Raw genomic sequence first — 12,593 nt, forward strand, 5'->3', positions numbered from 1 at the left:
TGACGACCGGTTGTTATCGAGATTCTAGGCATCCCGCTAGAGAATCCATTTGATGTCACGTTGCAGAAGTCCCAACATAATGGGGTAGAGCCATTGATGAACGAGATAGTTACTTGAAGGAACTACAATGCGAGGTCGCGATTGTGTTCATCGAGCTTCCTTAGGACCAACCGGTAATGCCGCAGCTTCGATGGATTGGTCGGAACGCCCCGGGAAGGAGAAGGTCGGCGACATCATCGGCTGAATCTGCCTCCACATCTTATGGATACTCCAGGAGCAGAAGTATGAGTTCTGCATCTTGGAGTTTTTACTTAGCATGATTAGGGGAGTAGGGAAGTCTGTTGCCCCTCTCCTTGTGTTGATAACCAATATCATGTTGAAGTTGAGAGCAACTCAGGTGACTGATAGGACTTACAGCACCCTACACCATAACCCTCGCATCTATAAGGAGTGTGTCCAACGAGTTTGGAGGTTGGCTGAGGATCGAGAAGAAGAAGAAGAGGATGGTGGAGATCAGAATGCCGAGGAGGTTGGGGGAAATCAGAATGCCTCGGAGGATGAGGAGGATTTGACTTGTTTTGATGCGGATGCCTTGGAGAGGTGTTGGTCGACGCTAACGCATGGCTGTGATTCATCGGTGGCATCGCGTAAGCTCAACACCATCTGCGAAGACATCCGGACTCGACGAACAACGATGCATCATAACCGAGATCCGCATACCGCAGAGAGGATGAGAGGTGGGAACAGATGAAGGCGAGCTAGAAGCTCGGCGCCCGGTTCGGGGAAAGAGATGCTTACACGATTCCCACCTCACGGGGACTCTCCTTCCGAGGACACACCATCGAGGCACGATAGCGTCGCCGAATGATCGAATGGTGCTTTGGCCCATCGGGGAGCCGAGCCCGATCTCGGACCGTGTGCCCTCCGCTACCGATCACCGCGGAGTAGTTAGGGATAGCATCGTTTGATGTTTTATGTTTATTTGTAGTTTCATTATTGTTATTTATTTTAATGTTAGTTTTATTTACGTAATTTGAATTTTGTAGTGAAATGTACTCGAATAAAATTTTTTAATATAATCGCGGTTATTTTTATTATCGTGGTTGTCTCATATTGATCCCACCTTCCCAAATTGTTTGGGGGTGGTTTTATCTATTCCAAAGATGATTTTTTATATAACCCTCGTGTTAGAATTTATTATGGAGTCAAGGTGAAAAAATATGGCCGATTAGGCATATCCGGGAATAAGTATAAAGGGTAGGATGAAATCTAGATTAAATAGGTAGATTCTATCATAAATTCAACCTAAAAGATACTAGGTTTGAATTAGAATCAAGATAATGAGTTGTTTCCGCTTTCAGGTTTGGAAATTTTAGGATTTCGAACCGGCCGTAATTAGTTTTGGCAACTTCCCGATCCGTTTTAGCAACTTAAAACCTATATAAACTTCATACATTCTACACTCACAACTCACACTACACCTAAACTCCATCACTCACCTTTCACTCCCACGATTCCCACGTTTCGGCTCATTTTCCGAAGTTTCAAAGGCAACTCCTCCGAAGCGCACTCGCCCTACAGAGGCGCGACTTTCAAGCGCTCGCATATTTTTTCTGAATTTTTGTCGAGCGAAGCTTCGCTTCAAGCTGAGCGACCCGCTCAAACACTGGAAATTCCAACTATTCAGAGCGCACTCGCGCCCTATCAGAGCGCACTCGCGCCCTGACTTTCGTGGACAGAAAAATTTCCAGTTTTCTGCGGGAAGTATCCGGATCATTCGCAGCTATTCCAGAGCGTAAGTTTGAGATGACATCTCCAACATTGATACCGGAACAGTCTTTCAAAGATTTATTCCAAAGCACTACTTATGGTGCTTGGTTTCGCGAGGCGATCACATACGTTGGCTGGGAGCCGCTTATGGTAAGACCTGATGCACTTTATTCTCCAAAACTAGCATCTTATTTTTACGATAACTGCATTTTCTTTGAAAGACCAGATGGAGAACAAGTGTTCTCCATCAACATTGGTAATGAACCAATGGAAATTACCAGGTTCTTGCTAGCATTTGTTCTTGGACTTGCTATGCCCGCTGAAATACAAGACCCATGGTGCTATTGGGTAGATAATATGTATGTCTACACTTACGAAGTTCTTGCATGAGTCGATGCAGTAGCGGGCATTTTCCGTATCGAGGACCAAGGGACTATAACGCCGCTTTTGGTAGCCCGGCCATGAACATAGGAACTGTTATGTTTTGGATCATGCTAAACATTTTAAAGGGAATGGCGTTTTTTCTTACGTGAATGATGCCACTAGCAGGCGCTTCCCTTGCTTTAGCCTCGGATGTATGTGTCATGACCTTCCCGAACCTTGATGTCTAGTTTAGCTCGATCCCATAGCATGAGGCATAAGTTCCTTCTTATGCCCATTCTAGTTTCCCATATTATGCTATGTTTCTTTTCCTGTTTTTGTACACGCTTCCACGGATTGGATTACGGTTAAGACTTCGGCACGACCCACCAATAGTATTATTCGATCCTTCCGTCACAATGACTTGGCAAGGGTGGAGGATACAACCTCATCGGGTTGCACCTTACACCCCATCGACCAAGTGGCTCTTAATAGGTTAGCAATAATAGATGATAAATGGCGGAAGTCCCGGCAAATTATCATGGCATGGCAGGACGCAAAGGAACCTCACTTCTTTATGGAAGAAGAGGATGAGTAAGATGATGAGTAATACGCGGGGAGATAAGGTAAGTTTTCATTCTAGTTAGTGTCTGCTTATGTCCCAAGCAATTTCATTCTTGTTAACCCCATAATGGGTAGAACTCGTATAGAGTTGCGTCAGTTTTTATTTCCTATATTAGTATGCGTTCTAACTTTGTTTTGCGAGATATCCCCTAATTTCACGCGTTTCAATGGTATTTTTCCTACCCTCTTTATTTAAATGCTTTGAGGACAACGCATGCTTCTTGTTTGGGGGGCATAGAAACACGTGTAATTAAGGCATCTGTTAGGGTATAGATAGAGTTAATATGCATTTGTTTTCTAGTTAAAATTTTAAAAATTCAAAAATATAAATAAATAAGTTCATGCTATACACTTAGGAATAGTGGTATTGTTTTCCTTCTCTATGCTCTTAACAATCTAGAAATCTCACGTAGCTTTTGCATCAGAATAATTTTTAGAAACTTAGGTTAATATGTAGGTAATAATCTTTGCATCTATCTATAAATATATTACATGAGTATCTATGATTGTTAGCAGTAAGTTTCTGAAATCTAGGCTAGAGTACTTATTCTACAAATCCTGTGAGAATATAGCCTAAAGCCTTATATGAGAGAAACATTTGAGAAATGACACAAGGGAGAAGTAAAATCCGGATAGAGATATCACACGTCCACTTGCTTGATCACTAAACCATATCCTAAGCGAGAATTTAGGCCCTCTTTGGATCAATATAGCCAGAAATTCAAACCTATGAATTATTTTCCGCTAGTCGCCCCTCTGAGCCTTTCTTTAGCCTTTCATAAACCACAATCCCTTTACCCTGTTACAAAAACAAAAACAAAATAAAAAAATAAATCAACCTACCCAATTTAGAATAAGTCTGAGAATAGAATGAGGAAGAAAGAAGAAGAGAAAAACCTGTGTAAACAAAAATTAGTTAGTTGCTTCAGGAAATAAAGAAAAGAAGTTTCCATCCAAAGAAAAGAAAAATAAAAATAGAAATAAATAAAAACTCCAAAAAAAAAATAGAATAAAAGGAGTCAAAAGCCAAAGAAAAAAAAAAAGAAAAAAAAAAAAATATGGCTAAGGATGGAAACAAAATGTAGAAGCAAAAGTAAATAACAAGGTTTTCTCTAGTTACATAATATGAAGACTCTATTATCTCAGACTTGTCCTTTTTGAATATCCATTTTCTTCCTTCTTAAAACATCTCCTAATCCCCGCAACACCTAATAAAGACCTCTAGCTCAATTAGGAATAGGTTAGTGTGATAGTAAGTGGCAGATGTGTTTGATCGACTCCGGCTTCCTTGTTGTCATTGAGATTGTAAGGTAAAGTGTGCCCACTGCGCCTGCACACTAGAGTAGCGAAACTTGAGTGGAAAAATCAGAGTGTTGTATCTTGACTATTATTGTGAGAACCTACTTAAGGACGCTATTCCGAGTTTCAGAAACGGACCTGCTATTGCATTTCATAGTATTACTCATTGTATATATGTTTATTGTAGATGATTGATTATTATGCATATATTAGCTTAGGTTTCGACTTGATTACTCTATATACATTGCTAATGAGAGGTATAGATAATTTGGAGCATGAATAAGGAAACAATAGTTTTATTTCTTAGTCGTTGTAGTATAGATGAAGTTTGTGAGTACCTTCACTGGAAAACTCTCACGAGGCTATAACTCGTCCACTAGGGAATTCCTAGTGGTTTAAGGCCTTGTTGCATATGGTCAATGCAATCAATCGACTTAGCTAAACGAGAGTAGTTAGAACTCCATTTTTGGTCACTTATTCTAATTTCTCATCTTTGCTTGAGGACAAGCAAAATGCTGTTTGGGGGTGGTTTGATAAGAGCCCAAAACTGTAGTTTTAACCCTATAACAGACATACTTTTAGACCAATTATGTGAGAAATAATTAAGAGTTAAACCGACATTCGTGTTTTATGCATTTCAGGCTTCAAAGTCCATTATGTGCAGAAATGTGCCACTTTAGTGAGATAAAGGAGCAAAGGTCGGTTACTAAGGAGTTCCATGATTAAAGGCCAAGATTCAAGAAGACAAAGCCTTTCTAAAGCCCGGTCAAAAGCTGAAAAGTCGACGCGGACAGAAACAGCACACAAAGTCAGCAGAACTTCCGAAGGCCATATCTTTGGACTCAGATCTTGGAATGGGGCCTACTTTATGTCAAAACGACCGGCTCGGAAAGAGCTTTCCAATGGTCTAATCCGTGATCCAATCAGAGGAGCAGAAGTAGACGAAAAGTCTGTTGAAGCTAACTGCAGCTGAAGAGGCCTTTTTGGACTGAAAGAATTGGGTTTTGGGCCTGATTCTCTGGCCCAAAACATGGCTCCAAGCCCATGCACGATTTTTGATCTGAAAGTATAAAACAAAAGCTTAGCTCTTTGTTAATGGTAGATTTTTTAGTAGAGAATAGTAGATTTTTAGGTTAGAAAATAAAGGAGCTTAGAATAGAAAGTAGCCATTAGAATAGCTTCTAGATCTAGATTTAATTGTTTTAATTAAGTTTAATTTCAAATCTAATTCTTGTTTTAGATTAAACTATTAGAATCATTACTCTTAATTAGTTTGATTAATAAAATAGCTAGTTGTTAAATTTCGATTCTTGTCATTTACATTTGTGTTAGATCTGATTCATTTACTACTTGTTATTCAATTCTTAGTCATTAATTAGATTTTAATTATTGTTTAATTTAGATTAGTAAATTTCAATTCTTTATATCATGTTTAGTTTAACTTTAATCGGAAATGATTGTGTAATGATTCTCGGCTAAACCTCCATTAGAGGGGGTTGAGAAGCTTTGATGAAAGCTTGATTCCGACTATCGTAGAATTGTCGTAATTTCCTTTCCACTCTAGAAACGATTAGTTCACCATGAGAATAGGTTTAATCGTTCACATGCTAGTTATGAATTAGTAGGAATGCCATATGTAATTAGGGATTAGGAAGAACCAATTGTTCTGCGAAGTAGTTCAATTCGGATTAGGACGATTCGTCGTTAATAGGATTAAGTCGAGTTAAGGTGGAATCAATCCCCCTCTAACTCCTTATCATCGAATCAACGTAGCATTCCCTTAGTTATTTTGATAACCGACTAGTTGCATCTTGTGGGTAGTTGCATCGTAGTCTAGTTGCCTTTTCGTAAATCTCTCATTAGACCTTAAGTAGAGTACTTATACTTAGAAAACACAACATGCGGAAGGACTAGGAGTGGAATGAATCACTCTACTCCACTATATCTCATAGGATTGAGAGTAGAAATTTTTGATAAAATATAGGCATCATATTTATTGTTTAGTTTTACTTACGTTTAGAGTTTCATCGCTTTATTTCGTAGGTAAAACTATTCATTTTATCATATTATCAGTATACGTAGAGAAATACTAAACATGCAAAAATAGACCCTTATACATATAAATATAGATAACCATGCAAAACAGTACCATTGGTATGTATATATACATTAATATGCAATTCATACCCACTTAATCGCATATAAATATTTACGAGCGTATTAACATGGTTCATGCATATTTCTAGCCTAAGACGTAAATAATAATCCATAAATTAATTTATAATAACTACGTACATGGCATTCATGCAACAAAATAAAATAAAAAAAAAAATAAAACTTTGGAACCTATAGCTTCCCGCTATTCCGCCAAAAAAATTGAAAAAAACGTTTCAATTTGTCGACGTGATTAATCCCAATAGAATAGTCGAATTTTTAGTTACAGGTCCAGAGATTGAGGCCTGGATATGGATCAAGATAGATTAGGGGATGCTGGAGATAAATTATTAGCACCAACAGAACAAATACACCCGCGGACGCGGGTTAGACCAGCGGACGCGTGTCCAATACCGCACACACGTGTCGTTGATGTCACAATGAGTTCAACTTTTCACAGAACTCTTATAATCGCCTGAAGTATACTTTCCCAGTCCTAACTTTTGGTACCTGGAAGTACAGCCAAAAATCCGTGAGTGAATAGGTTGTTTTCGAGACAAAATACGAAAATAACAAAAAAAAAAAAAACGTAAGAAAGAACGAAAAGGAAGAAAGGAAGAGATTGTGGGTTCCCCCTTGATGCAACTTCCAATCTGTAGCACAAGTCCTATGCCTTTAGAACAGCAGCGGCGCCATTTTGATATAGCTTTTTACTACGTTAGATATTGACTCTATAATTTAGCGAAAGAGCGAATTAAAAGTTTCCTTACTCACGATCTTCGTGTTCGTAAAGTTGAAATAAAGATTTGAACCAACCTAAAGTCTAGGACAACTACAATTTGGTTTTTACTCTTAGGGAACTAGTGAATAAGTTAATACAAATACTAAGTTTCTTTCCTAAACAAACATTAAAGAAGAACATTAAGATTAGAAATCATGAAACTAAGACAAAATACAAATTGCTAAAGAAAAAGGTGGAGAGTTAATCTTCCTCATGTGAAACTAACTTTTTGATGTTGATTTGAATAGGTTCATTTGATTCTTCCTAGACTCATAGATAAGCCATAATGGAAGAAAACTTGATCCCTAGCATGTATGGCTCATCTCTAAGGTCATACATGTTAGCAAGTGGAACCACGCAATGACTTATCTCTAAGCTCATCACTTTGATTCCTAACTAGACACTACACCAACTATCATTTTGGGATAGGATGTAGGTCTAGTTGTTCTTCTTAAACAACTAACCAACCCAACAACAAATATTTTCCCTCACATGAGTTGGATTAACTCCCCTAAAGGGAAGTTAGCTCATGATCCTTGGGACAAAGGATTACTAGTTAGAAATACAAAAAGAGAGAGAGAAAGAGGAAAAAGAAAACTAACTATCTAAACTCACTTGATTTTTATTTATTTCTTAGAAAAAAACCAAAGTTTCCTCCATTAAAACTATTACAAGCTTTTCTTACAAAACTAAAACTAAATAATAAAAATGGCTAAGGAACTAAAATAATACAAGGTAAGGAAAAGAAGTCAAGAGTAAATAGAGTGTCCCCTTATTTTTGTTTTCTTCTCCATATGAAAGACATCTCATTTCCTCCCATGTGAAACATCAAACCACATTTACTTCATTTTTATCCACCACATTAAAACAAAGTGACACCTTGCCTTTTTTTCACTATTAACACCTAATCTAATTAATTACATGCAAGGTGTCAACTTTGCATCAATAATTTGTCATTTTTGTCTTGACATGCTCCATGATTGATGACTCATCCAATCTTGTGGGTCCTATGTGTAGTCCAGTGGCGGTTCGGTCTTTGGGCAATTTTACAACTTCCCGCCTATGCGTAGAGTTCATCGCCCTGCTTGTCTGAGCAGCTTACTTGTTGCATTTGGAATCATGGTTCAAGAGGTAGGAGCTTGAAAGTTTGATGCTTCTGTGCGGATTTGGAAGAATTCATATATATGTCGTTCCTCATGCTTTATCGCAGGTTTAAACCATATTTCCATGTTTACTGCGAATACCTACAAAAGTATGAAAACATATTTATTTCATGATTATTAAACACATAGTTAACCAAATTTATATGTCTCAACGGGGTTTCATAATACACTTTTGGGTGCTTATCAATCATCAACAAAATATTTGTATTTCTAGATTAGGAAAAATCATCACACAAGTATTATAATGACGTCGATAGGAAAAGGAACTACCCAACAGGAGTGAAATTGGAAGAATAGGAAAAATTCGTGGATAATGAATATAAATCTTCGAGAAAACGTATGCGGACAAATGGCAAGGCGGCTAGCTAAAGAAGTTGTGAAGGCTTTACATACATCAGGTAGAAGGGGAGCAACAAAGACAGTCCATGATATGATACTAATCTACCTTGTCAATTGTTAATTTTATTCGTAACACCATATTCACTTCGAAGGGCATCTCCAATAGGGGGTGTAAATAGTATAAAGTGTAAAATTTACACTTTAAATGCTAAAAAAACTCCTTCTAATGGGGGTTGTATATTGTAGGTAATAAGTTATTAGTGGGGAATTCCCCATTTTGCTATTAGTTAATAAAAAAAACCCGGACGTCACTTATAGTAACGTCTGTTTAACTGAAAAACTCGGACGTCACTTCAACTCACGTTTGAAGCTTTATTTTTCTGTTTGCGACGGTCTAACTCCGTCGCTCAGTGATTTACAACTATTACAAAACACGAACGTTACTTTGAATAAAGTATGAAAGTGGATCACTATTTGTTTTAAGCTTTTGCGTCGGACCAAACCCGTCATTTTTTATTATTTTGAATGAGCTGTGACAGTTTAAGTCCGTTGTTATCTATTTTTACACATTTGCCTCCACCTACCATTGGAATAGCCACAAATAGTAAATATACACTTTATGTATTTAGGGATTTAGATAGAGTGTATATTCCTAATGGTGCCTATGTGGAGCCTATGTGGAGGTGGATTTTTACACTCCATTGGAGATGCCCTAATAGAGTTGGTAATGTTTTGTAGAAATCGAAAAATCCGAATGTTAAGTTGTGAAGGAGCTCTTCTCGGGGTTTTTTTTAGGGTAAAGCTCTGGGGTTCTTTTTTTGGTCAAGTGCTAAAGTGGTTGAACAAAAACAAATAGAAGAAAGTTTAAAACTGGATATTTTTGAAATCTCGCGATATATACGGTTTTTACATTTAAATCGTGTTTCAAACGTGATATTTTGAAAAGAACAGGTTCTAAACGTATACAAGACGCCCTTGCGGTTTTAAACGCGTTTAATAAAACGCCAAACTTGGTGACAATTGCTTTGAAATAGAGACTGCGGGCCCTTTTCTAGTAATGCATTTTCTAATTTGTTTTGTCTATCAATCAATTTTAAAGTCGGTGTTCTAACTTCGAAGTTCGGACTATCAACTTCAACTAGTTTTCGAACCCGTCCTACGAACGGGCCGGTGTCGTTATATTAAATTATTTTAAAAAATATTAGCAATTATGCAGAGCTATGAGATGTATATGAAAATTATATTAATCACTCATTCAAATTTCTTGTACCACTCTCAATAAAAAGAAACACCAAACCTTGATAAAACCTATCGACTTCTTTTAGTTGTTAGGTTTAATAATTGAAGTTTGATGAGAATGCTCAATGTGGCGAAGGTGATATTGAAACTACTTGAATAGCAAGACACTCTCAATCATAATAAAAGAATTATGATAAACACAATTTAAAATACAAAACTATACTTGTCGAGACATTATATTCCCCCTACAAATAATAGAACTCACTACCTCAAAACTGTAAATTTAGGACATGAGCTACACTTAGAATAGGACGGCTACTAACCGTAGTATAGTAGTTGACGGTCCAAAAACCATTTTTGACGGTTCAAAGCAGTTTCAATCCTTTTGGATGGCTCAAAGCAGTCGATCCTTTTTTGACTAAAACTTTCTCTCGAATCCCTTTTTCCCTCTCTCCCCAGTCCCACCGCCTTCTTCTACTACTTTAGAGGGAAACGAAAATTTTGATGAAATTGAAATGTTTGCGCTGCTCTCTCCCATTCTTCAGTAAAATGTTTTAGTCTCTCTTTTACAAATTATCTTCGAAGCCTCCTTTCTCTCTTCTCTTTTTTAGTGTCATGCAAAGATCAAGCTTAAACCTTGACTCTTCGATCTTGTTCCTTGTTTCAATCTCTCTCTCTCCCTTTGGGTTGGTAAACCTTGATTTTCTTGTGCTCGGTAATGTTTAAAGCTTAAATCTTTGTGTTTTTTTATTTGATTTTGCGTTGATTTGCAGCAATCAATATAGAATTTGGGGTTCTAGCTATTCTTAAAAATGGAGATGATCTGGTAAGAACAGATCCACTTTTCTAGCTATTTATGGGGATCTTTTTTACATTTTATTTGTTACATGGGATTCTTATCCGTGTGTGATACCCTTGAGGTGAATTGGTTTGAGGTATAGTATCTGAAATATATGTAAATATATATATTTTTGACCGATAGTCATGCCTGAATATTTGTTGGGATTTCTCTTCCAATTAATATTCAAATAATCTACTACATTTTCTTTTTGCACTTAAATTGTTTGATGAAATTCTTCCATGACCATATGAACCGAAATTAGATTAAATGATCTTAGTACGCACACCGGATTCATGTGCCCAAGAATCATAGCTAGGCAATGTTTGGATGTATGTTACCAAAGATTGGGATTGTAGAGAAGCATTATATAGACTGATTTTGAATAGTTTCTCTACTATAAAGTTAGAAAAAATCTAATATCATGTAGTTCTAAGACACCATTTGCAATTTGCTGAAAGTTTGAGCTATTTACGTTGAGAGTCTAAGGTTAGAAACTTAGGTATATGGTTAAATCTGAGTTTTAAGAATGATTGCTATAACTTTTAAGGTGATATAAATGGTTGGTTATAAAGGGTGTCGCATACTGAGCATATGATACAAACTAGAATGAGAAATATAGTCTAATACTATAGATGCAAAATAGTAGCAATAGGATCTTAGAATGTTGGATCTGCATAATGCCATATGTGGTGCTCTCATCGTCAGTAGGTAGAGGCTAGTCAAAATATTACGGGCGTTATGTATCATGGGATACCAAACGGGTCTCGTGCAAGTAGAAAGGTTAACATGTAGGTTAGCAACACATTTCCTTACTAAATGGGATTTTCTTTACCGTTCAATTTGTTTAAATATTAAGCATGTATGAAAGGGACAAAGTAGGGGATGTTCTTGGTACAGGTAATGGACTGCATTCTCATTCATCTTGGGGGCTTGAATATAGTCCTTTAGTAGACTTAGATTTAGTCATCTTTCCGACTGAAATTAAGTTGTCCAGTGGACTGCTTTCTGTGCAGTTTTCTTGCTGCATTTCAGGCTGTCCATTAGCTGCATCGACACCATCTATTTGACTGAATTGTATTGGTTTAATTTGGTCATATGGTGTGCTATTTTTTTTTTTAGAAAGTAGATCAGAACGACATTTTTCTTTGACATTCTTATCCTTTATTTTTGTTCGTAGAACTTTTTGATTGGACTCTTACACTTTGGAGATTACTCAATGCTACATAAAATGGTAATCTTGTTGGTAATTTTGGAAATATAGATTTTGAGAATTAATGCAGAAACAAGTATTTTATGGTCTTTTGTTCCTTTAAGTCCCCCCCCCCCCCTTTTTTTTTTCGTGTTGGTAAAGGCTTTACACTCATTATAGCAGCAGTAATATTCACACCAAGAGAACATCGATCTATTTAATTGAATGAGAGCCGCGAGCATTGGTTTTAGAGTTTCCTTGAAGATGTTGGTATGTGTTCTTTTCATTGGAACTTGTTGAATATTGACATTCTAAATTACAATAGTGGGTACCGTGTTGCACTCTTTTGCAACTTGTTGAAATCTGTTTGTTGCATGTCTTGTTGTTTCAAACCCTGTTTTTTTTTCCTACTCATATGGTAGATAGAAACACATACTAGGTTATTTTTCTTCTCCTGTGTCTAATATAACACTTGGTTCCTCATCTTAGGTGAAGCACTTCTTGTTATTGCTAGTATTAATCTCTATCTAGGTGACATGCTATCTTATAAACTTGTTAAGGTCAGTGGTTGCCTTTAAGTGATCTGCTTTGTATTCTTTGTTTAGTTATACATTTGCTCATTTTATGTACTGCATTTGTTTTCCTTTTGATTTATTTTTGCCGTGTTTAGGTAGCCTATTAGTTTCATTCACACCTGTGATATCTTTAAACTTTTCAGGGGGATGACTTGGACTTTTGCTTATGATAGCATTTCAGTCTTTTCAAGTAGGAAAGACAACCAGGATGCAGTTTTTGGGGCTGGGGAAGAATTGAAAGATATTAATTAGGTGCCCC

Source organism: Coptis chinensis, chromosome 7 (genome assembly GCF_015680905.1).
Source record: "Coptis chinensis isolate HL-2020 chromosome 7, ASM1568090v1, whole genome shotgun sequence".
In the NCBI taxonomy this organism is placed as follows: domain Eukaryota; kingdom Viridiplantae; phylum Streptophyta; class Magnoliopsida; order Ranunculales; family Ranunculaceae; genus Coptis; species Coptis chinensis.